Source organism: Natator depressus, chromosome 1 (assembly GCF_965152275.1).
Source record: "Natator depressus isolate rNatDep1 chromosome 1, rNatDep2.hap1, whole genome shotgun sequence".
Lineage (NCBI taxonomy): Eukaryota > Metazoa > Chordata > Testudines > Cheloniidae > Natator > Natator depressus.
In genome coordinates, this window is record NC_134234.1 from 258,836,900 (window position 1) to 258,862,641 (window position 25,742).

At 42.0% G+C, this 25,742-nt stretch overlaps 1 protein-coding gene across 5 annotated transcripts in view; it reads right to left on the reverse strand.

Moving 5' to 3' along the window:
• Positions 1-25,742, reverse strand: part of TCF20 (transcription factor 20) — a 210,019-nt gene that overhangs the window by 22,391 nt on the left and 161,886 nt on the right. The gene's annotated exons all lie outside the window — the stretch shown is intronic.

Consider the following 25,742-nt stretch of genomic DNA (forward strand, 5'->3'; position numbering starts at 1 on the left):
CCCCTTTAAACATCAAATAATGGGTCCCACCATCCAGTAGGTAAAACAACGATAGGTTTTTCGAACAACATACTTTTGCACAGCAGTGGTACCTTGACTTAATATACTGTCAAACAGCAGACAGCTCTACCAGATTAATAGAACTTTCAACATTCCTTGCACCTACTAGGACACCATTGTTTCAGAACACAATGATGACCTCAGCATTGGAATTGCAGTATGAAGACTTGAATGTGTCTGTGGCAACTTTAAAATGAGAATTAGCAGTACAGAGAATGGATTAGGGGCCCTGATTCATCTGGCCAAATCTTCATTACCACTGACATGTCAATCCAAGAGGACTGAGGCCAACCTGAGCATTTTGTCACACAAGATAAAGACGAGGTATACCTGGTGCTAAGGGAAATGCCACTAGGGGAAAAAACATCAATGTCACAAGAATGGCATGTCTCCAAAATAAAGGTCTTCAGTGATACAAAGATGTTGGTACAGTAACTCCTCACTTAACGTCCTCCCGCTTAACGTTATTTTGATGTTACGTCCCTGCTCCATAACAGAACACGCTCGTTTAAAGTTGGGCAATGCTCCCTTGTTTGGCCGCCTGCTTTGTCCACAGCTTGCAGGATTCTCCAGAAGAGCAGCGACTTTATAAGAGAGAATTGCACAACTTGTAACAGCGCACCCCAGTGCCTCCCACCTGCTGGCGCATCCTGTGGATCAGTGCCTTCCTCCTGCACATGGCAATCAGCTGCCTTGAGGCGTTCAGGAGGCTGGGGGAGGGGAGGAGGAGGAGGAGGCATGCAGCCTCCCCCATCCCCTGCCTCCTGCCCGCAGCAATCAGGTGTTTTGCGGCGTTCAGGAAGTCGGGGGGAGGAGCAAGGACGCGGCATGCTCTAGGAAGGAGGTGGAGCGGGGTGGGAAGAGGCGGGGCAAGGGTGGGGGTTTGGGGGAAGGGGTGGAGTGGGTGGGCCAGGAGCAGAGTCGGGGGTTGAGCCCCCTGCAAAGTTGGTGCCTGTGCTTGCACAGTAGGACAAACTGCCCCTGCAGCTGCGCAAGGTGCTTCCTAGCCTACAGTAGTACCTTCAGCCTCCTTGTCTGTCTCATTGTCTGCAGTGGGCTGTGCCTGTGTGGGGTAAAGCGGGGACAACTCCCAACTACAGTACAGTACCTGTATTAAATTGCTTGTTTAAAATTGTTTAAAATTTATACTGTATATGTATATAATGCCTTTTGTCCGGCAAAAATGAATTTCCCTATGGGGAAATTAGATTCGCTTAAAGTTGCATTTTTCAGGAACATAACTACAACGTTAAGTGAGGAGTTACTGTACTAGGGCTGTTGATTAATTGCAGTTAACTCACGTGATTAACTCAAAAAAATTAACTGCGATTTAAAAATTTAATCACGAATAATTGCAGTTTTAATCACATTGTTAAACAATAGAATACCAGTTGAAATTTATTAAATATTTTGGATTTTTTTCTACATTTTCAAATATATTGATTTGAATTACAATACAGAATACAAAGTGTACAGTGCTCACTTTATATTATTTTTATTACAAATATTTGCACTGTAAAAATGATAAAAGAAAAAGTATTTTTCAATTCACCTCATACAAGTACTGTAGTGCAATCTCTTTATCATGAAAGTTGAACTTACAAATGTAGAATTATGTAAAAAATAAATAACTGAATTAAAAAACAAAACAACGAAGTGGGCAGCATTATCTCCCATAAATATAAACAAACTTCTTTGCCTTAGCGATTGGCTGAATGAGAAGTAGGACTGAGTGGACTTGTAGACTCTAAAGTTTTGCTTTTTTTTTTTTGGTTACATAACTGCACTCAAAAACAATTTTACATATTTAAGTTGCACTTTCACGATAGAGATTCACTACAGTACTTGTATTAGGTGAATTCAAAAATATATATATTTTTTTACAGTGCAAATATTTGTAATAAAAATAAATATAAAGTGAGGACTGTACACTTTGTATTCTGTATTGTAATTGAAATCAATATTTGAAAATGTAAAAAACATCCAAAAATATTTAAATAAATGGTATTCTATTATTGTTTACCAGTGCGATTAGTCACACAATTAATTTTTTTACATTTATTTTCAGAGTGTGAGAACTTATCTGATGACCATTTTTAATGTCCATTATTTATTCCTAATATCTCAACTGGTTCATATATTTAATCGTTTTATCAGATGGGTGTGAATGCAACAGAGTGTGAGCTATTCACTGACTTACTGCAGCCTTAATGGCTTTAGAGAATTAGGCCTACTGTGTATTTCATTCAGAGAGCAACTTTATAAGTAAAGGAAGTGTTTTTCAAAAGCATAAACTAATGTAAGCTTTTGAAGAAAGCTTGTTTCTGACAGGCTAAAATTTCCCTTCTTTATAAAAGGACCAGTCATGTGGCTAGCACAGATTCCATTTAAGGTTGAAAGCACCACCACAACAAAAAAATCCACCCCAATACCTGCAAGAACACTATGGTTATGAAAAATAAACCCATAACAAACACAGGAAATTCAGTTTTAGAGATAAAATGTGGCAAAAAGCATTACAAAAATAAGTGCTTGAACAATTGGTCAGAATCACCTGAAATTTGGACCGTAACAAATTTGTTTTTTGAACGCAGACTATATACAGATACAGATCTAAAACTGGTCTTTTATTTCCAAGTAAGTCTCAGATCTGATCCACAGAGAAGTTCCTGTCTCTATAGTAAGCAGGGGGTTATAGTATAACAGCCTTTTAAAAAAAAAATCAGGAAAAAAATTGACAAAGGTATTCACTGCTCTCCACACCATGCCATGCAGACAGTGAAGGATGTAGTTTAACATGTAAATGACTGAGTATAAAAGCAAAATCAGCTCCATCCATATGCCAGGTGCCTCTTTGAATCAAAGCAGATGTAATAAACGGGAAAGTCCGAGATGCCAGTTCTCATGACTTGTACAAATCCAGTCTTCTCACTTATGCCAATGCTCCTTAATCCTGATCTGCAGTATCTTTAACTAAATCAGCTCCTGGGTGTCTTTTAAGCAGCAACCCCCAATCATGAAAAACTAGTACAATATTTATGACATAAGAAAATGTCCTTGAGGTCCAGGATAAAAAAAGCCAACTAACTTACTTTTACTTGTCAGAAAAAGAAAAAGTACCTGGTTTCCAAAGGTAAAAATTCTAGGACTTTAATTCTATATCTAACTGCTTGGACCTCTAGGCAAGTTTTGTAATTCACTTACTCATGGGACTATAACCAGCCTCAACATGTAGCAAATGGCTTTTCCTGGCAAACTATCAAGTCCTGCCTGTAAAGTCAACCACAGGAGAATCATATGTACTGTACTCCTGGGGGCATTCTGCACTACTGTGCATGCACAGAATTCATGTCTAGTGCATAATTTTTTTTCTCCACAGAAAATACATTCTGCTGGAGAGGTACTGCAGTTACCCCTTTTGCCCACCGAAGGCTGCTGTAGCGCCAGAAGAGAGAGCAGCCACTCCCAGGCAAGAGCAGCCCCCGCTGTGGATAGGGAAGAGAAGAGGCTGCATCCCTCACAGCACCCTGCCCATAGGGCCAGATCAGGAGGCACAGGATATTGGGAAGGGAAGACAGTGTGGGGCACATGGTGCTGCTGGGGGGGTGGTGGTGTCATAGACTGGGGCTCAGAAGGGCTAGTGGGTGAGGACAGACTGGGGTGGGGTATGAATGGGAGTGGGGGGTACAGGACCACATGGAGACAGGGTGGCTCAGTGAGGGTGTAGGGACACATGGGGACAGGGGCAGATGTGTTTGACTGAATGAGAAAGGCTAGGGGTCAGCCAGGGTCTGCATGGGGGAGGCTCCCTAACAATCCCCCACCCCAAAAAACCCAACTGTTCCATACTACTTCTACCCACACCCCTCCAAGTTCACACCCAGGCTTCTTCCCAGCAATTACTTACCTCTCCTTCAGCTGCCCCTTTACCCCTGACTCCCCCAAGCCTTTGACTGCTTCTGAGGGGCACAGGAAATACGTTTCTGGATTGTAGTTAAAATGAATTATTACTCAAAGTTCTGTATTAATATGGCTAGTAAGGAATCTATTTGTCAAAAAACATTTCCTGAATCTTGTGTGTCTGTATTGTTACAGACATAATTTATTACAAAATACCTGTGAGCAAGTATCAAAATAATTTAAACTGGCATATTTATATTGTGTTATTTTGACAAATAAAATATGCAGAATTTTAAAATAGTGTGTCCAGAATTTTTAATTTTTTGGTGCAGAATTCCCCCGGAAGTAGTACTGACACCAGTCCTAGTTTCACCCATGGCAGTTATGCTCAAAATGCCTCCTCAGGAGTCCTGAATCACACAGTTCTCTTCCACCCCCCACCTCAACCCCCTCCATTCTCACTTTTAGACATGGCCAATCAAGGCTAATGATTCTACTAGGGCATAGCCCAAGTCAGCCATTCTTCTTGAATGGAGCTCTGAATGTCCAGTGTTATTCCTTTGAGGCACATGCCCTTCCACCCTTGCTGGCTCCTTTGAAGTGCCATAGCTCTGCAGCAATAAAAGAGGGCATTCCCACATATATTCTTCCGCACAATGATCTTTCTTGTACAGAGCACAATCAATAAGACCAGAGGAGATGGAACAGCTGAGAATGAGCTGAAGTTGTGGAAAGAGATCTTCAAACTAAATGGAATATTTTGAAGAGTGTATTGTGCGATTTAACTGCAGACAAAAAAGTAACTTCAAAACACCATAAAACAGTATGTTGCCTTTTTCAAAACATTCCTTTATATTTTGTAGCAATCCCCCCTATATAGTTGCAGCCCAGTCTATCCTGCTCTTCTAAGGGTGCTGCAGCATCACAGAAGCCCAGAGCACTTTGAAGCATGTGTCTTTCCCATAATGTTCAACGTGTCCATTTTTTGTTCAGTTACATGACCAGCCCAGCTCAGAATGGGTCGGGAATTTTTTCACACTACGGTTGTGTTAGTGATGGATAAATAGAGGTAAGAAATTTCAATAAAGTGAGAAGGCCAAAGTGCAGGAATCGGCCCTTTATCTCCCTTCTATGCCTGACCAACTGGATTATTACGAAAGTTGCCGGCAACAACCCCCACAACAGCAATTCCCCAATGGACTGCAATTCCATTGACTGTTCAAGGCAGAGATCATCTACTGCTCACTCTGCTGCTGCTGCTGAACAAGTCTCCACTCTGGCAGATGTTGCTGCTTTTCTCAATCCACTGACAGTCTAATAACTCCATCTCCTCTATCTCCTGGGACCCACAACCATCTGCTTGTTTCAAGGGAGGGTGGAGGAACCACATACACACACCAAACTACTCTCCATTTCTTTCCAGTTCCCTATCCTTCATACATCAGAAAGAGACTAAATACAGTTGATTACCTGTAAATTTATACAGACATAAAATGACCCATAAATCTCTATTAGGGAGATTCTTATATCACATACACATGGTATCAGAGTACCTCTAGATTATTTTAAACATGCAGTAAGTGAATAGAGATGGCTAGATGGTTTCAGCCTAATTCTGCAGAGACATTATTTCAAATAAAAAAAAACACAAACCATGACTGGCAACCTCTTGGAAAAACAGAGAGCTGAAAGAACAGTGGGTTCTGCAGGTCAGGACTGAAGCGCACTGAAAGATGTAAGTATGTACAGCTCCTGCTTGCACTATGTCTGACTATGGCCAGTATTAACACCCTCATTTTCACAAGCACATAAAATGTGCATTTTACAATTTAAAAAATACTAAAAACAAGATATAAACAAATACTGGAATTTGTACAGGAAGACACGTGAATTGTGCCAAACTGCCACAAACTAAGCTCTTCAGTTTCTGTTCAAGTTTTCACTTAAACCCCATCTTGCAGACAGTCACCAGGTAGTAGCTTGCTAGCCACTTTCAAAGGAATTATGCCATCCTTAGCCAGGGAGAGAGAACACAGGCTCTCAAGGGAAGATAAATTCCTATGGCTCATTAGGCAGTCTGCTTAACCGCCTCTGCTCTCAAAAGCTGAAGACCAGCACTTGGACAAGGCTCCCAGGGAGAAGGGCTGATGAATGGTAATTACTGCCAAGCATCTAGCCAACTCTTGGCTCAAATACAAAGCAGGAATGATTGGTTAACAGGCCCCTCCCCCACAATCCAGCTAGAATCACAAAATAGTCAGTACCAACTAAAATTTCATACAGACAAAATAGTATGTCTCACCTGGAGTAGGTTGAAGGGAGGGTAGAGTTAGATCTGGGAAAGACACCCCCCAATCTCTTGAACTAAGTTATCAATGCTATAACAAATATTAAAGCCACATACAGCCCTCTCCCTCACCATGCTATTAACAGCTCTCGACTCTTTCTAGCTCCAGCTCAGTCTCCACCTGACAATGTGAAGTAATACACAATCTGGAAGTGTGAACAACAGGGTGACAAATATAGTAGCAGTTTTCAACCAGGGGTACGCATACCTCTGGGAGGTACATCAACTCATCTAGATATCTGCCTAGTTTTATAACAGGCCATATACGTAAAAAGCACTAGCAAAGTCAGTACCAACTAAAATTTCATACAGACAAAATGAGAAAGTAAGCAATTTTTCAGTAATAGTGTGCTGTGACACTTCTGTATTTTTATGTCTGATTTTGTAAGCAACTAGTTTTTGAGTGAGGTGAAACTTGAGGGACTCAAGACAAATCAGACTCAGGGGCAGTGATGAGCTGCCAAAATCTTAACAGCAGGTTCCCTCCTCACCCCACGAGGGGGTCGTGGCCCATCCCTGCCCCCCGGGGACTCCTGCCCCATCCCCGCCCCCCGCATTCCTTGATGCACCCCCCCAGACCCCTGCCCCATCCACCCCCCTCCCCTGTCTGCCCCCAGAACTGGGCAGGAGGGTCTCGTGGGCCACCGTAGTGGGTGCCCATCCCACCCCTAAGAGCCAGAGGGACCTGCCGGGGGGCGTGGTGGGGAGTCCCGGAGATGCTTACCTGGGGGAGCTCCCAGGAAGCATCCAGCAGGTCCCTCTGGCTCCTAGGAGCAGGGGAGTGTAGCTAGGGAGGGAGCCGGGGGAGCAGCCGCTCCCCCCACTGATCACATCAAAAGTGGTGCCTTAGGCACCAACTCTGTGGGTGCTCCGGGGCTGGAGCACCCACAGGGAAAATTTGGTGGATGCAGAGCACCCACCAGCAGCTCCCCGCCCCACAACCGGCCCCAGTTCACCTCACCTCCGCACCGCCTCCTACCCTGCAAGCGCCGCCCCGCTCTGCTTCTCCACCTCCCCGCCCCAGCTTCCTGCGAATCAGCTGTTCGCGAGGGAAGCCTGGGAGGGCTGAGAAGCAAGCAGCAGCTTCGCGCTCAGGCCCAGGGAGACGGAGGTGAGCTGGGGCGGGCAGCGGTTCCCCTGCGTGCATCCCACCCCCCGCCGGGTTACCTGCTGTGGCACGGGCGGCCCTCCTCGCATCCCTCCCCCCCCCAGCTCACCTCCACTCCACCTCTGCCTCCCTGGGCCTGAGCGCGAAGCCGCCACTTGCTTCTCAGCCCCCCGGCTTCCCGCGCGAAGAGCTGATTCGCAGGAAGATGGGATGGGGTGGGGGGAAGAGAAGCAGAGCAGGGCAGCGCGTTGAGGGGAGGAGGCGGAGGCGAGCTGGGGCCGGGCGTGGGGCAGGGCAGGGAGCTGCCGGTGGGTGCTCTGCACCCATCAAATTTTCCTCATGGGTGCTCCAGTGCCGGAGCACCCACTGAGTCAGTGCCTAAGGCGCCACTTTTGGCCCGTTATTAAATTTAGAAGCCCTTTTAGAACCGGCTCCAGCTCACCACTGCTCATGGGTACAGTAGTGTGAAAAGGTTGAGACCCACTGTACTGCAGAATCACCAGAGTTCTGCTCTGTTTCATTCAATATTTCAAATTAGGAACTACCCGATACTAATTTTTCCTGCAATTTGGGTTCCTCCACTATTAAGTGAAGTGGCTTTGACTGTAGTAGAAGGGGTTACGCCTGCACGCACACATACACACTCCCTCTCCTTCCATCTTATTTGTCAAAAATACCTTGTCGCACCTCTACATACAGGTTACAAACCAAAAGATCCTGCCCTGGGCCTTCTGGCCACCTTCCTCTTCCTGACCAGATACAATACTTTTGTCTTCTGAAGTGACCCTAGCTGCCAGAGAAGAGGATCAGGCCAAAAGCTGCTTCCCTTTGCCTCCATGCTAGCAGGGAAAATGCTGAGCTGACAACTTATTGGGGCCCCAGTGATCTTATGCTAACTATTTGTGTTATCTGAAAGTTAAACTACCCCTGGTTTACTAGACAGGACTTAAAAAGCCTACTCACCCATGGTGAGTGGGAATTTGGAACAGGAAAATGACACAACAAAGGGTAGCTGAGGAGAAAGAAGCCTTGCTGGAGCTGCTACTGCTTTCCCTAGTGTGGAGCTGGGAGCTGGCTATAGCCTTATTCATTTATTTCATTTTAAATTCCTAGGAAGAAGGGGAGAAAAATTAAGGAACTGAGCCCACAGGGTGGAGGGGAATCAGAAAGAGTGATTTCTTTGATTCTGCCTTGCAAGTTGGTGCTTCTCAGTTGATTCCTCATCTACACTTTCCACCAGCGGCTGGGGATCATCTACAGAAGTAGTTTAAGCAGGCACCTCCACTGATGTCAAATTATGCTTTTTACAGTTTTTACCCTGAACATGCTTTCTTCTCAGCTGATTGGCTGCTTGCTCCTGGCCCCGCCCTCAGACTCTAAGTCTCACTCCAGATGCCCTTCATGCCCCGCTCCAAATAACTTTCCTCCCTTCTATCACCATCATTTGGTCCCCTCACTATCCTCTCCTCACTTCCTCTGTTCTTCCTTTTAGCTATCCCTTCATTTTTCCCTCCTCTCCCACCACTGTTATAATACAAAAACTTGTGGCACTAACATGATGGATATACACCTTCACTAGGTGATATATATCCCTTTACTCCACCCTCTGTCTTGTCTTTTTAGACTGTAAGCTACTGAGGACAGAGGCTGTATCTTATCTATGTTTGCACAGTGCATAAAACACTGAGGCATCTAAGTCCAATTAGAATTAGAATTATAATAATTATAAAATAATCATGGGGGGAGGTCTTCTTTTGGTTGCTTCTGGTTAGTCAGTAGGCAGGCTGGCTAGAGTCATCCTCTCTCCAGCTACCCTCTGTGAAGCTGGAATGACAACAGAAGTAGCAGCAGCGTCCTGTTCCCAGGGAAGCAGACTATGAAGAGAGGCTTCATCACAGCCAGCTAAGAGGGAATAATGAGCAAACAACTGCTGCCCCATGAAGAGGTGAAGAGTTATTGTTAAAGAGATATTGGGGGAACGGAGGTGGAATGATTTTGGGAGGTCGCTGTTAAGAGGTATTGAGTGGGAGCGGGGGGAGGGATGAGAAAGACTTTGGAAAGGCCTTGTTTTTAGAGGATGGGAGCTGTAAACAAGTATTTTCACCTGGGCTCAAGCAGAATCAGAGAGTAACTCTGAATTGAAGAAATTAAGGACTGATTTAGTTTCCAAGATTTCAGCAATTAAAAAGATAGTCACTGATTCAGCGGATAGAACTACTGTGCTGTAAACTGGAATGGGAGAAACAGCAGACAGAATCAGAGTTGCAGTACTGCATGAGGCTGCTGGAGCAGAAAGACAGCTGCAGCTCAAAATGGATGATATGGAAAAGGAAAAGAAGTGGTATTAGTATTAAAGGGGTGCCTGAAAAAGCTGAAATGGAAATTCTATTCAATACATACAAATTTTGATTAAGGACATATTAAATTTGAGCTCTGTGGAAGGGGGGAAAATAGACAATGCATACAGGGCTTTATCCTCCCTCCCTACCGCCATCAGGGTCGGTAACAGACCCAGAAACTTAACTGTTAAATTTCACCACAGAACCAGCACAAGAATTTGATTAAGAAAAAGGCTAGTGAACATCTAGATAAGTGTTTCTCAAATGCAGCCACCAGCCTATTTGTGTGTGTCCACAACAGCCTCCTGGGCAGCGGGGGGTTGGTAGGAGGTAAACCAGTAGCCCCTCCCTGAAGCACCCAGCTGTTGATCCTAGATTCGCCGCCTTGGTGTTTGCTGGCACCATCAGCAAGGGTCAGCACCCTGCACCGCACAGCCTCCTGAAGGTCTCCGGGCAGCACCTCTGGAGACAGGTGGGGCATAATGCTGAAGGAACTTTGGACTCAGCAGACAGCTTGTAAGTTCCTGACCCACCTTCTGTGGGCAGAGGGGCTTGGGCTTCAGCCCTGGGGCCAGCATTAGACAAAATAGCACTATGGGCAAACTTGTATTGTGGCACCCCTGACCCCCTCTGACTCCCTGCTGCCTTCTCCCGCTAAGCTTCATTCTGCAGCCTCACACCCCAGGCCCACCCCGCTCCTTGCCTCTTGACCACAGTGCCCCCCAACCACAGTGTCCTGGGCAGTCACCCACATCGTCCACCTGTAAGGCTGGCCCAGGTTAAATCCCCCCCGACCTGCTCCCCAAATACAGAAGTCAAACTATGCCTATGCGTCAAAGCATTCCAAGAATCGCTGAGATATTACGTTTTAAAGTTGCCTTGTAATTGCCATAAATCATAATTCACACTCATTCCCTTCTAAATATTAATACAGCACAGGCAGAGCTAAACTACATAGGTGCAGTTTTTTTCAAGTCACAAAGCGTATTCATTGGCTAACCACTATGCTTACATCGCATGCTTCTATAGCACCATAAGCAACTATTGGCCAACATCATTGGCAAGATCACTGCATGGTGTCTGGGTAAATTGAGATTGTTCTTAGCAGAAGGTGAAAGAGTTAAAAACACAAATGGATATCGGAAAGTTTTTAAAAAAAATCAGTGCCAGAACATGACCCTGCATGGGATACAGAGATGGCTCTGGAAAAGCCATCTGCTTCTAAGAAAAGCAGAATGTGGAAGGAAGAAAAACAAACATTTCAGGACAAGTGGGAAAGGTAGTTTCTTGTGTTTCTGAAGTTATCCATTTCCATTTCCACACAGGTTGCAGTGTGTGCTGTTTGTCAGAAATAAATTTTTCAAATTAAAATTTACGCAACGCAATGTCACGATAGCACTCATGCAGGGGTAGTTGAACAGAATTACCACAGTGAATTTCAGAGGCGCAAACTGTTACATGATGCAAAAACCGAGCTCAGAACACAACAGCGATGCCTCAGAGATTTTTTTGAATAAAGTGGATCAGTTACAGATGGCTACTTTTAAAGTTGCACTACCTTTGGGGAAAACAAGGAAAGCATTTAGCAACAGAGAACTTGTGATGAAAATTGCTTTGGCCGTGTAAGCAGAAAATACACTTTTCAGAGAGATATTACTGAGAAACGACACGTTACAGAGGAGCACAAGAGATCAGGCAAATTTTCTACAAAATGAAATAGCTGAAAAAGTTGCAGCTTTCTACAGCCTGTGCTTGGATGAGAGCCTGGATGTCCAAGGGAATCATATTTATTCTCTTTTTTGACTGTGATCGCCCTGTTATTTGGAAGGCGTTTTATGTCAGATGAGCCTTAGTGCTAGGCCAACTGGCAAACACATTTTTCAGTTGTTCAGGTGAGAATGGAGGAGTGCCGCATTACCTTTTTGACAACCTGTGTGGCCTGACAGCTGATGGGGCAGCAACTCTGCAAATTGCACAAGCAGGGGTGCTGAACTGCTACCAAGAAAAATGCATGCAAACCTTTTTTGTTTCACTGTTTTGCCCCCCAAGAAGTACTTGTCAGAAAGGCTTCAATCAAAAGTATGGACAAGGTTGACTCTGTAGTGAAAAAGTGCATCAACATGCTCAACACCAGCAGCATTAATAAAGGGAGACTCACAACTCTGTGCAAAATGAGCTGCGAAACACAAGGTGCTGCTGAATTACAACCTGGTCCTGTGGCTTCATTTTAATTACAGTGTACAAAGACCATTTGAGCTCCGGAAAGAGCTTGTTGAGATTTTGAACAGTTTCCCCAGAACTGTCCCAAAAGCTACAATTAGCCAGAAGTACATGGTTGTTTTCTCTTTTTGAAAGAGTTTTTACCAAAGCTTGCTTCCTTGAATCTGGAACTTCAGAAACCTCAGCTAACGATATTTGACAGCATTAAAGTAATTAATACATTCAGAATGACAATCACTGACATTGTCCAGCACCTAGAAGAGGAAAAGGACTTGCCAGTTTTTTAAAGTGCTTAATCAGTTTCTCATCTATCAGGATGAGAAAGTGCAGCAAAAGGTCAGCTTAGCTATAACCAAATACCTGAGTATCCTTTCGGAGGATCCTGAAAAATCATTTCAGTGAGAGAAACTTTTTCTGTCAGTATACCTTCATGACCGACCCATTCAGCAATTCTGGTTCAGGTTTTTTTGGCTGCAAACTAACTGCTTTGCAAGACCAATTAGTTTCCTTTTACTTTTTGGATTTAAGCAATTTCAAGTACCTCATGCTGCAAATGCGCAATGATGCAAGAATGAAAACATACTTCAGTCAGCCCAGTGTTACAGTACAGGACTTCTGGAGCAATGTGTACCTGCTTGAGGACACCTACAAGCCCCTAACTAACATTACTTTGCTTTTCTTGTCCCTGTTTCCTACTACTGTGCTGTGTGACAGGACATTCAGTGCACTGTATTTTCTGAAGAACAAGTACCAAAACCGCCAGCCACTAATGCTAACCTAGAAGCTTCCCTTCCAGTTTCACAGGAGACATGTGACCTTGCAGACTTTCCATTCAAAGAGATCCTGAACTTCTGCAAGTAGTCTGAGCCACACAATGGATGTGTTAAAACTCATAACTTTAATTTCATTATCACAGTGTATTAGTAAAGTATAATATAACAGGATTATGTTTGTTGTTACTATCATTATTACTGTATTGGATTGATTTTTTTGTCTGTTTCTGAAAGAGAAAATTTTTGGACATATTTGCAGATATGTTTTTCGTTATTATTTGGACTTTTATGTAAAATCATTTTTAAATTTACTTCAGAACTGCTGTACAACCACCTTTTACCATAAAAAGCAAAACAAACAATAAAAAAGACAAGAAGTGAAAAGCACCTTATTTGTGTTTCTGCTGTGTTTAGGTCCAGTAAAGAATAGACACAACTGTACATTATTATTTAGTCTGCAAAAAAGAGGAGAGCTGACCAAAACTGCAAAAGGAAACAGAAGGGCCAAAATTCACTACAGGTGGGAATTTCCATTTAAACTCACATTCATCTTCCATGATCAAGCTTATTATCAAGATACTCCAAAGGTGAGAAAACTATATTCCAGACTCTTGGTATGGGGAACAAAGGCTCTAACATGCATGAATACACTCCAGAGGTAGAACTGATGAAAAGTGGTAGTAAAGTCATGGCAGATGGTGAAACCCAAGAAAAGGAGGATAGGAAAAGAAAAGAAGGTCAGGAAGGGAAATGGTGGGGTAGGCAGGGAATTGGTAAAATAGGAAAGAGTTACTTAAGTTTACAAACAGAAATTATGTCATAAGATGATACACAATTGTGGGAACACCACACTCAGTAAGAGAGGTCGTTTGCCACATAAGGATTCACACCAGTAATTGACCTTTTCACAGACCATCTTTGGGAATTAGTTTAGGAGAAAGTCTTTGTCCCATCTCAAATAGATAGTCACCAAAGCCAGATCCAGGTAGCATGGCAATGGCTATGTACCAAAAAACAAAACAAAAAAACCAGCCCACACAATTTTAAAGTTTCTGAATAAGCCAAATAAGAATCAATGGCTCTGCCTTTTAAGGTTATGTCTTTGATTGTCAAAGTACTGAAAATGTCATCAAAAAGAAAATCTCTGGCAGAAAAACAAAAGCAATCCAGCACACAATTCAAAGATATTACTTCAAGAAATTCATTTTTAGGAGGAGCAAATTGTGGGTGCAACAGAATTGGTTTCAGCACATATTTTTTGCTTCAAAAAAAAAGGAAATGCATAGTATTTGCTAAACCTGAAGTGTTTCAACTCAAAAAGTGATGATTTATCTTAATAATCCAGTGCCTGTAAACAACAGTGAGTTTACTGTATTTTTCCCCCAAAAAAGCCATTTTCCTTTTGATAATGGGTTTTTAAAAATACTGGAATACTTTGGAGTGGGGAAATTATACATGGAAGAGACTTCAAATTGTATACCAAATCCTTACTGGAAAGAAAACAACAGACAAGGAAAAATATTCAGCGCTAACCTATTATAATTATCAATCTCTCTGATTGTTGGAGAAAGTTGCACTCAGGGTAACGAGATTATTTACTTTATTTATACTCATTTATGTATTAGAATAACACTAATATTAATTTGTAAATTCTTTTTAAGGTGGCAAAATATGCAAGAATTGACACTATTTTATATGGTCAGAACCAGGATGGATGAAAATCTATTTTTTAAAAATAAAAAAATTATTTTTTTAAAATTTAAATCAGATTTTTAAAAATATTTAAATACACATTTCTTTTAAAAATCGTTTAAAAATAGATTTGAAATTACGGCAACCCATTTAAGGCCTAAATTTACCATAAACTATTAAAATAATTAAATAAAATATGCTGCATCAATGAACCCATTGTAAATTTTAAAGATATTAAAGGATGCTACTTTTTAAATCATATACAGAATCAGGGGAAAAAATCTTTAAATTTTTAGGTCAATTCAAGCTTTATAAATGTGTTACAATGTCATACATTGCATTAAGTAAATATCTATATTATTTTCAGCCTTTACAATGAAGCAAATGCTGGCATTTACATTTGTCCAAATGTCAGTACTTTCAGTTTCTGTTGTGCAAAGTTTCAGAGTGGTAGACGTGTTAGTCTGTATCAGCAAAAACAGGTTTTAGCCCACGAAAGCTTGTGCCCAAATACATTTGTTAGTGTCTAAGGTGCCATAGGTCCTCCTCATTGTTTTTGTTGTGCAAAAAAGCTTCTGCCTTGGTTACTTATGGTTTCAGTTTAGCTACCAGGGGCGAAGAATAGCTTCTTCATGTGAACTAGTTCACACAAAGTTGAGAAACTGAATGGGAGTTGAAAAGGCAGGGGAATTTATTTTTCTCTTCCAACCTCTGAGTAAAAGCCAGATGGAAGAGCTATTAATCTGAGAATTTGAAGATGATAGGGCCAGATTTTGAAAGGTATTTAGATGCCTAAAGGTGCCCAGTGGGATTTTCAAAAGCACCCAACTCATTGGTTTTATTCCCATTGATTTAAATGGAAGCTGGGTGCTTTTGAAAAATCCCGCTAGGCACCTTTAGGCATCTAAATACCTTTGAAAGTCTGGCCCATGGTGACCAAGAACAACCTGTCAATTCACTAACTATAATTAATACTTCCTTAGTTTTAAATGCAGAATATGTTTTGATAAACTTATTTTTTTCTTATGTATCTAGCACCTTTTAAGGTTGGCTTTTTTAAAAAAACAAAACAAAAAAATGTTAAATGCTTTTTATGTACAATTTTAATCTGAATTCCAATTTCCATTCAAATGCAGGTTGACACAAATCCTGAGTAAAAAAACCCCCACCATCTAATAAATAAGAAACATGTCACCCACCATTTTCTAGCATAAAAAAATGTAAAAGTTAAGACTGAATAAAGGAGCTTAAGCTACATAATTGCTTAAATAAATGCGCATGTAGCATATCCTCCAGGTTAACAAAGTGTGCACCAAATTTAGTAAAGACTACATTTTGTTGTAAATCAACAAAATGGTTGATTAATGGTTAATGATTTAATGGTTATATGAACGAATGAGAATTAACCTGGCTTTAGGAAAAGAACTAAAAAGCCAAAGATTAAAAACCATTATTTAAATTGGTTATTTAAATCCACCTGTGACGGGGCAAGGCCAGATGGCTACAGAAAAGTAGTGGGAGATGGATATATTAGCTCCAGGCTAAACAAATCCCTGGTACCAGGATAAGTGAAATGGCAGCTGCTCCAGGTCAGTTAAGACACCTGGGGCCAATTAAGAACTTTCCAGAAGGCAGGGAGAACACTAGGTTGATTGGGACACCTGAAGCCAATCAGGGGCTGGCTGAAACTAGTTAAAAGCCTCCCAGTTAGTCAGGTGGGTGTGCATGTCAGGAGCTGTGGGAGGAAGTTGTGCTGTTGGAGAGACTGAGTAGCACACACCATATCAGGCACAAGGAAGGAGGCCCTGAGGTAAGGGTGAAGTGGAGCTTGAGGAAGTGAGGGCTGCTGTGGGGGAAGTAGTCCAGGGACTTGTACATTCTAAAAGGTCAGCTACCATAGCTGATACTATTAGGGTCCCTGGGCTGGAGCCTGGAGTAGAGGGTGGGCCTGGGCTCTTCCCCCCCTGCCTGCCTTTGCCCCCTGATTAATCACTGAGAGTGGGAGACAACAGAGGCTGTGCAAGGAAGGATAACTTCTCCTCACCTCCCTTGCTGGCTTATGATGACAATGGCTCAGTAGACTGTGACCCTTGTCTCTAGAGAGAGAAGGGTTACATGGAGAGTGAGCCTCTGAGGCTAGTGAAATCCACCAGGAAATGTGGGACCCACGGAGGCAAGGACAGAGCTTTGTCACACCACCCTAGTCAGAATATGCTCCACAGGAAGTAATATTTAGTATTTTAGATGGATCCAAAAGGTAGTCTTACTGGTAAATGAATTGTTTGATCTCTAGGACAAGTATCAAGTTGCAGCAATTAAAGAAGACATATTCAAATAAAGATAATAATAATATAAGAGGTCTCCTATAGAAGGCAGGTAAAGCAGTAGTGAGTGGTAAGAAGACAAGTATAACTTCAGAGTTTCAAAAGAAAAAGCAGAAGAAAAATTAAAACAAAATTGCAGACTCAAAAGATAGATCAACAATTAAACAGTATAAGGAGAAACGTGAATGTGTTAATTACCAACATGACTGAAGAAGCCCTCAGGCATACAAACATGAAAAAGGAAATGTGTGTGTTAAGTTGTTGGCTCAAAAGCTTAAAAGGATTCAAGAGGAACACATTCTACCATTTAAAAATAATCAGCAAAAGTGACATCATAATGAAGTATATGCTTCTCCCGTCAACTGTACATTTCAGATATTCCAGGCTCTGCAGTTATTAAAAAAAAAAATCTAAAGTAGTAGGCTTGTCAAGAGACATGAGACTGAGAAAGAAACTCTAGATGTAGTAGTAGTTTTATAGGCAATAGCAAGTAAGAACATGGCAAAACTCCAGGGGCCTGACTGCTTTCCAGCTGAATATTGCACAATATTTAAGGAGGTATTAGTAGATTCTTTGATGGATATAACTTTAATACTGTCCTATCAGGGCAGGACTGCCTCCATCTATTGAGTGAGGTACAGTTTTTGGTTCTCCCTGAAGCTGGAAAAAACATTACCTCATATAGGTCTTATAGATTCATATTGCTGAAAGACAGAAAAATATAAGCTACCCATTTGCAATCCATGCTACCAGTTTATATAAATTCACATCAAACTAGATTTATTAAGGATCAGACATTTGTCCATAATATTCAGAGTACTTGGAATAATTCATAGGACCAGTCAGATAAAAAGGGGATGAGTCTTTTGTTTTCATTTGATGCAGAGAAGGCTTTGTTTAGGATAGATGGGGTTTTTTATTTAAAGTTTTGTCATACAATGACACTGGGTCACCCCCCTCCTGAAATGAATTACTGCTTTTTATACCAGCCTAAAACCACCTTTGAGAGTCAGTGGTTAAGTCTCCCTTGTTAGAGTGATACAGGTGAACCAGACAGGTATGTCCACTTAGTTTTTGCATTAGCCTTGGAGCCATTTACACAGAACATAAAGAAGGGTTACTTACTGACAACTATTGCTTTTCAAGGGATGCCTCTGTGGATTCCCACTTGGAGGACTGGCAGCCCTGATGATGCCTTGTTTCAGAAGTCCCCAAGTGGCAATGCACAGAGGCCTTCCAAGAATGAGGAATAACTTCATTTACTAATGGAAATAAAGCTTGCCAGAACACATTACAAGGTATCATAAGTATATAAAGCTATACTTTTTTAATCTAACCAAAGCATTTACCTAAAATTATCATCTACAGGAATTTATGATTTTCTGGAGGAAAAATGGTTGTGCAGTAAATTATGCAGAACCTGAAATGCTAGCCATAAATATATAGAGACTGAAAGTCTTCCCTCCAGAAATATTTTAGATATAAAAGGACAAGAAATTCTACAGAGGGACCTGGGAACTCAAATCTCAAATAACCTAGAAGACACACACAATTTAAGATATCAAGCCATTATTTTAGCAAATTAAATAAAAGGGGTTGTTTGTTGGGGAAGAATGCAATCTTACATGTCAGAGAGAATAGTCAGTCAAAATGAGTATTTTACCTAGGATTTTTTTTCTTATTTCAAAATATCTTTATAATCACTAGATAGCAGGTATATAGAGAATGATTTTGGTCTTCTTATTCCACATAAATTCTTAACACAGCTACTTTATATAGACCCATAAAGCAGAATATCTAGCTGTTCCAAATATTATTTGGCAAGATAAACCCAGCCAGCTCAAAGGAGTAGAACTGGGAGTACTGTAATCCAGCCAAACAATAGGCCTTTACTGAACAAGATGACTATGACAGTGTGACTATTGCTGTTCCCATGATGTAATAAAAAAATTATGCCCTCCAAAAATGAATACCTACTTTTGGCAAAGCTTACCCTTGGGGTATGGGATAGAATTAGAGATGCAAGTTCATTACCATCATTAATGACATCCAAACTAACTAAAATAATGAACTAAAGAGTTTAAAACACTGGGAGAGCCAAGGAATACGCAGAGTTGATTTTTTTTTTTTAGCAGATATTTTTCTGAGGTCTTTTTTAAAAGACGCCAAAACCAAATTTAATTTAGCCAACTTCCCATGGTACTAGTAGCTTCAAGTTAGGCACCATGGTTTCTCAGCTTTTTGTAGAAAAACTATTTTATACAAAAAAAACACCCTTGGATGAATAGGAAACAAAACATTTTACCCTTTGCAGGCAACTTTTCCAACAAAGAAATATTCAGTATGATGGGGTGACCAAACTTACTGACCCTCCAAGCCGCCTACAACAATCTTCAGACCTTTGAGAGCTGGGAGGCGCCTGCTGGGGCTCCAGCCCAATAGGAGGCACCCGCTAGGGCTCAGGGCTCCCTGTATGGCTGAAGCCCCGAGTCCCAGCAGGTGTGCCCTCTTGGAGGGGCACATGGGGTCACGTTGCGCCCCCTCCTGCCCCGATTTTTGCCAGAGTTTGCTGGCCCCGCTCAGTCATATAGTATGGCCAGGCCCCCTGCCATGCATGGCAGTTGCTGGAGCCAGCAAGCTGAGAGCCACAACCCTGGGAAAAGCAAGAGCAAACAGCTGGGAGCTGCAGGGAGAGCCGCTGCTTTTGCTGCTGCTTCTCCCCGCAGAGCTAACACCTGGAAGCTGCAGGGAGGGGCCACTGAGGGTAAGAGGGGGGCATGTGAGGGGGAGGGGAGGTCATGACTCAAGCTGTGGGGGGGGGACCTTTAAATTGTGCCCCTCACTTTTAGCAGACACCAATCATCTCTAGCAGAAGCCTCTAGCTCCACCACCTTGCAGCAGGGCAGAAGCCATGAGCTTCCCCCCCAATCTGGTAGGCAGAGAATGGGGGGGGCTCTGCAAGCCACACTAACAGTAAAAGAACCATACACGGCTTGCAAGCCAGGGTTTGGCCACCCCTGATCTATGACAATGGGGAAATGCTATGGGTGGACAAATTACACTGGCGGCATAGGCTTTGACTTTGCAAAGAAATCCAGCAACCTCAATCTGTAGTAAAACAGAAAATCTCTTTCAATACAAACTGACACCAGCAAGCTTAAAAAAAGGTTATATACCAGTGGTTCTCAACCTGTGGTCCGCGGGTCACTTTCAGATCAATCAGAACACAGTCCCATGTGACATGCTCACGGCCATACAGGGGTCGGTGGGTATGTGTGAGAGAATGAGAGAGAGCGCATATGCGGCCAACAATTGTAAATAGGTTGAGAACTACTGATATATATATATCTATATAGACTGGATGGAGATAGCTAACAGAGAAATTGTGGAGGGAAAAGGTGATCGATCTATATGTAGTGGACATGTCCAATTATTAAAAAGAGTACTAGAATGTGATTTGTAACCAATAGTTAAACATTTATTAGCAAATCACCTGGTAACCCTGCTGGGGCTTCGTACAGTAACTCTTCGCTTAATGTTGTAGTTATGTTCCTGAAAAATGCAACTTTAAGTGAAACGATGTTAAACGAATCCAATTTCCCCACAAAATTTAATGTAAATACGGGGGGGAGGCGTTAGGGTCCAAGGAAATTTTTTTGGGGCAGACAAAAGGCATGTACAGTACAGTACAGGCAAGGACGCTAGGAAGCACCTTCGCAGCGTCAGTGGCAGCTTACCTGGAGAAGAACAGGCGCTGACTTTGCCGGGGGATGCTCCAGGCCGCCTCTTCCCGTCCCCACTCCACTCCAGGCCCACTTCTTCCCACCCCCACTCCACAGCACACCGCATCCCCGCTCCCCCCCAAGAAAGTCCTAAGTGCCACCAAACAGCTGTTTGGCAGTGGGTGAAGCGTTGGGAGAGAGGGGGAGGAGGCAGAGAAGAGGAACTTGTGCAATGATCCCTTGTAAAGTCGCTGCTCTTCCTCAAAATCGTACATGCAGTGTAGGCAGCCAAACGACGTTATAAGGGAGCATTGCACAAGTTTAAACAAGCATGTTCCCTAATCGAGCAGCAACGTAACTTTGAAACAACGTTAAGTGAGGAGTTACTGTAGCAGAAATGGTGACACAGAGAAGAGAAGAATTCTGTTAATAGTTACTGCATTATTGAAAACCTCATTGGAAAACCTCTCCAAATTAGAAGAATGGTTCAAAAAAAATTCAGGAGATCATCGTTAAAGAAAAATATAATGCAGCAAAACAGAGGACAAATAAATACTTTAGTATTTGGTTGCCATTTATACAATACTCAGAGCACACCTGCAAACAAACCCATCACATTTGGGATGTTAAAAATATTAATAACTACAAGACGACTTGCTGTGGCTTGTTAATGAGTAGAGACAGAACTGTTTAAAAAAAAAAAAAAGCCTGGAGAAACACCACACCTAAGGCTGCTCCTCTAACATTATACCCTTCCCAATAGATAAACTTGACTATAATGACTCAATCCAAATATGAACCATTCATTATTGCAATTGTTAATACTGCATTTTTGGTATTTGTGTGGTAAAGATTTGTAAGACTGACTACACATTCAAAATAAATATGAAAAATGGTATTCCTGGGTGTTGAAAAGATGTACATTTTGTTCTTTAAAGACTTAGCTCTGTACAGACCCTAAAGCTTTTGTTTTTAAAAGTATGTTTTTAATTCTTGACATTGCAAAGATAAACTTCCAAAAGTGAACCAATGCACTGCCATACCATGTCTGCAAAGAGACTGAAATATATGCATCAAGTGAGACTTCAACAGCTCCACTCATCAACAGGTTAACATTAAAGCCTAGATGCTAACCTCTCCACTGCTGACAAGAGGAGCAACTTGAACTAGTGAGAGCTTACACAAGCTTGTCAAACTCTGCTGGAGATCAACAGAGAGAATCATGGCTCTGTCTGCTCTAACCTGTTTCTTCATGTTTCCCATCACAGCAGCTCCACCAGCAGTAACAAGTGATGGGCTCTATGGAACAAAGCTCTAATGTTTTTCAAAGTTAGGGTGCACTGGGGTAGCACAGTAATGGGAAATTTTAAACTAAAAGCTTAAAGCAGACAAGGCCCAGAGCTGTCATCAACTGCACCATCAATTCCGATAGCCATGGCAAATGTCACAGATGAAGATGGACCCCTTATCCAATGGATTAAAACTCAATCACTTGGCTAGCCTGAGGGCAAACTGAAATTTAGACTACAGACCTGAGTAAGAGTCTAAAGCTATGCTGAAAGCCACCAAGTTCTATAGAGAGAAATCTTGCAAAGTCATTCATGTCCTACCTGAAAATCTGTTAGCTTTGGGTTGCTAAATAATACCCAGAAAAAACATCAGATTACCTACCCCAACACTTGGTTTGGGGCTTTTCCTTGCTTAGCACTCACAAGTGATGAATAACATGCAAAGGCACAAATGACACAGCCAGGAGGGTGGGGCCAAGGAGGCGGCTTACTGGATAGTGCCTATACCACAACTGCTAATTCTCTATTGGTCTTCCAGACAAAGTGTCCCAATTTCTTCCCTTTATTTCACCTACACAGCTAAAAAGCACAGGTCCTCGTTAGTGCCCTTTTAGCAGCTGCTCCTAGTATTACAACCTAAACATATTTTGATAATTACTAAACACATAGTATGTTTAATTTTCAAAGCTCTCTGCAGATATTAGCTAATCTCTACAACACCTGTGACAGACAGGGAAAAGAAGAGTGACTAAGTGACTCACCAAAGGCCTCCCACCAAGTCCATGGCAGAGCAGGAATTAGAGGTCTGAGGATTACCTGGCTCTGAGCTCCCCACTCAAACAAGTGAATAAAGCTGCCTCTCATTTTGGAAGTGTCACATTGAGAAACGAATGCCTTTTTTCAAGAAGAAAGTACAATCCCTGCTACTGCGGTTCATGACGTGATTCTCCCCTCCCTTTTCTCTCATTATTAAATCCTCTTTGAAGTTGCAAAAGACTCCTTTAACTAATCAATAACCTCCTTAATCTCAGCAGGCCTGACGCTCCTTAATGGAAAGGATAAAAGAAGGTGTTCAAGGAGCAGGAAAAGCTGGGGTTTATAAAAGCCTCATGTGTCTGTTAGAACAGGAATATACTTTGTCAGGGGGAGAGCCATGGAAAGAAGACTGACATGAAGTAGACAGACACCTATTCCAGAACAAAAACTTAATTAAGTTACAGTTAAGTTTAAGTTTATTAAGCACAAGTCAGGGAAAATGTTACAAAACCTAAATATTAAAAGCTAAGGATCACAAATTAAGGACGTCTAATATCATCCTTAAACTCCAAAGCCAAAGAGAAGGCAGAGAGATTTGGGCATGGATAAAGACTGAGACATCGTCCAGATAAAACAGAATGACCTGGTTGGCTGGGATAAGTAACTGGAAGAGATTGTGGGGTTATTTCAGCCCCTTTGATTGAGGATGTGTGCCTACCTTTGGTTGATCTGGTTTGTGATCCAGGTGGTCTGGTTAGACTTCCAGCTGTTACTAGATCAGGGAGCAGCTACGGCCAAGTCAGCCTTTTTCCCCATCTATGGATGGTTAGCAGGATGCGTCTTTTTCCAGATGTGGACTTTGCAACTATCATTCATGCCTTTATCAGAATTAGATACTACAATGCTCTCTACACACTGGGCTTCATCTTAAATCTTTTAGGAAAGTATTTCATGCTGAATTCAACAGCTGTGCAGTCTCTTTCCCAGTGCATCTTAAACCTGAGCTCTATGACTTTCTAGGGCTGCCTCTTGTTTCCAGATGGATTTTAAGATGTTGCTTTATAAATCTCTAAATAGTCTAGGGCCTGCCTGTCTATGTCTACCCTGCAGTGTATGTCAGCATAATTTATGTTGCTATGGGGTGTGAATTAATTCCTCCCCTCCCCATAGCGACATAAGTTACACTGACATAAGTGCTGGTGTGCACAGCACTATGTCAGCGGGACATAGTTACTGGCTCATGTCGGGGCAGGAATAGCTAACTTGATGGGAGAGCTCTCTCCCGTCAGCTTAGAGCGGCTACTTTAGAGAGCTTGCATTGGCCCAGTTGTAAACTCTCTAGTGTTGCTGTAGCCTAAGAGACTGCCATTCCTCATGACATATTGCCACAGTCACAATCAGCAGAGACACCTGAGCTGAAGCCTGTTTGATACAAGGGGAGGAGACAGCTAGTAGGCCACCCTCTATTAGGGCCCCAGACCTTTGGAGCTCACTTCCTCCCCAGCTCCACAAAAGTCTGAGTCTTTTAGCCTTCAGGCCATAATGTAAAGCACACCTTTTCTCTTTTGCATGTCAGAAAATGGGCACAGGGCAGGGCTGGGTGTGGGACTCAGACAATAGTGTGTGGGGTCTATTAATTTCAATAATTTATGTTGCCAGTGTATATTTGAGTTGATCTAGCACAACTGATGGATCTGTTTATTGTGTTTTTTAAAAATTGTCAAGAACAACAAGAGTACTGGACTTATATTGTACTCCACATAAATCTAACTAAACAGTTATAATCTTAGTGACCAACGTCCAGACAATCTTAACTCTGTCCCTGGATTTGTGTTACTATTTTAGGGTGAAATTCAAACTTCCATTGAAATCAATAGAATTTTTTCCTTTTATTTTAATGGGAATTAGACCAATGCTTTTTTAATAAAATACATTTTGGATAACTGATGTGTTTATATTATTTGTTCAGAAGTATGCAGTTTAATGGCTCTTTGTTTGCAATATAAGACATCAAGTCATTCAAAATCCTATCTACACTCCACACATAAATTCCCCTTTCTCAACCACAACTAACCTCCCTTCCAGCCCCAACATAACTCCACCCTCATTCTCACAATCAACAGGTAGGCCCTCACCACTGATCATATTTAATGGTTAGATATTCTTATATTTTGATAATTGGTCTGGAATTGGTGAGACTGCCCATTATATTTTACATAATTTTATACTGGTATGAGTAAGATACATATGGTGTCAGAATGCAAAAGGTGTCTGCAAGACAACTTTTCCTAGACACTGCAGAAAAATATGTGAATGAGTGAGCTGTTTTAGCGATTGTTCTACAATTTGGTATCAATCAATCAGTCTGTAGACATTACACAATTGAAATCATCATAAGTTTGCACATTAATGTATTATATTTATGGTCAGAATTAAGGATGCATGTCAATTATTCAGGATAAGCGTGGATGTGCATGGCTTGGGGTTGTGGAACGAAGGTGGTTATGAAGGGGAAATAGAGAAAAGTATAGATGGGGTACTGAAAAATCAGCCCTTTTCAGACATTGACAGAGATCAACATTTAAAAGCAGAATGTAGTACAGAAGCATGTCTGGGAGAAGGACTGTGTGTGCATCAGAGACATTAGGGATGTGGTGTGAAGCTATGGAGAAAAAAAGGGCCTTTAGCTGGGACGGTCCTGAAGGGGAAGAGGAAAGTGTGTCTATGAAGAGGCAATGCACTTAAAAGGCTCCTCCAGCAATTTGCACAAGCTCCCCAGCACAAAAAGGCAACGGTGCCAGGAGAGACTTTGTTTCTGTGCTGAGGCACCAGTGCACCAATGCCTCCAGCACTGCTGCTATCTGGTGAACTGGAAAGCTGAGGCAGCAGTGCTATGGGAACTAGGTAGCAAAATTCATGTTGGAATCATTTATATAGCCTTAGCTTGCAATTTCTATGGTTTAATTTTTTTTTTTTTAAATGATGTATTTAATGGTATGGCCTCTCTTGAACTGCATTTAGCAATCAACTATAACTGAAGGTTTATTTTGGTATTTCCTTTAGTGATTTTTGTTTTTCCAATCTGATTTAATGTGCAAACTGGATCCCACTGCTTTGCTTGAGCAGCTCTTTACACCAAGGAAAGCCCGAGTGTCAGTTAAAGGTTTCTTCGCTCACTGTTCAGCATTTTCTCTAGAATTGGGGTTCTCAAC